Raw genomic sequence first — 1,104 nt, 5'->3', positions numbered from 1 at the left:
ATTATCTCCTCATCATGGCACCTGTTAGTGGGTGGGATATATTAGGCAGAAAGTGCATCACAGTTTGTTATGTATGGGGCTGCACAGACCAGTCAGGGTGCCCATGCTGACCCCTGTGCACCACCGAAAGCAGCAACAATGGGCACGTGAGCATCAGAACTGGACCACACAGCAATGTAAGAAGGTGGCCTGGTCTGATGAATCACGTTTTCTTTTACATCACGTGGATGGCCGGGTGTGTGTGCGTCGCTTACCTGGGGCAGTGTCACGCTTTGGGCAATGTTCTGCTGGGAATCCTTGGGTCCTACCCTCCATGTGGATGTTACTTTGACATGTACCACCTACCTAAGCATTGTTGCAGACCATGTACACCCTTTCATGGAAACAGTATTCCCTGATGACTGTGGCCTCTTTCATCAGGATAATGCACCACGCCACAAAGCAAAAATGGTTCAGGAATGGTTTGATGAGCACAACAACCAGTCTGAGGTGTTGACTTGGCCTCCAAATTCCCCAAATTCCCTCTCAATCCAATTGAGCATCTATGGGATGTGCTGGTCCGATCCATGGAGGCCCCACCTCACAACTTACAGGACTTAAAGGATCTGCTGCTAACATCTTGGTGCCAGATACCACAGCACACCTTCAGAGATCTAGTGGAGTCCATGCGTTTGATGTGTCAGGGCTGTTTTGGCAGCAAAAGGGGGACCAACGCAATATTAGGCAGGTAGTTATAATGTTATGCCTGATCGGTGTAAATCTGAACACATAATTAGCTTTGATGCTATCTGTAACACTTCCTGTTTATTAGCTGGTTTTGTTTAGATTTAGACTGAAACAAGACATGGAGCATAAGTTTGTGTGTTTCACTGTAGAGTTTTTAATAAATGGAAGGTTTTAATAAAAACATGATCTCTGGATCATTAATGCAGTAATTTTTGTTTATTTTTTTCTATGGTATATTTAAGAGACATTTTTTTTTCAGTTCTGAGATTTTATTATTAGTCCTGAGGATATTAAGATGTTAAAAAGTCAAAAGTCAAAAATCTTTTAACTCTCATAATGACCTAAAGGTATAAAATTTATACCTTAAAAATGATAAAA

The 1,104-nt window shown here is 42.0% G+C and overlaps 1 protein-coding gene across 1 annotated transcript in view; it reads left to right on the top strand.

The window, feature by feature from the left end:
- Positions 1 to 888, top strand: part of LOC131366339 (neuromedin-K receptor) — a 6,611-nt gene extending 5,723 nt beyond the window's left edge. The window contains exon 5 of the mRNA XM_058410734.1: positions 1 to 888. This exon is cut by the window's left edge and continues 1,608 nt beyond it. The gene's annotated coding sequence lies outside the window, so the exon portion shown is untranslated.
- Positions 889 to 1,104: the final 216 nt, after the last annotated feature.

This window comes from Hemibagrus wyckioides, linkage group LG15 (assembly GCF_019097595.1).
Source record: "Hemibagrus wyckioides isolate EC202008001 linkage group LG15, SWU_Hwy_1.0, whole genome shotgun sequence".
Classification (NCBI taxonomy): Eukaryota; Metazoa; Chordata; class Actinopteri; order Siluriformes; family Bagridae; genus Hemibagrus; species Hemibagrus wyckioides.
Note: the sequence above shows the minus strand (reverse complement) of the source record. Positions and strands in the feature narration are given on the sequence as shown.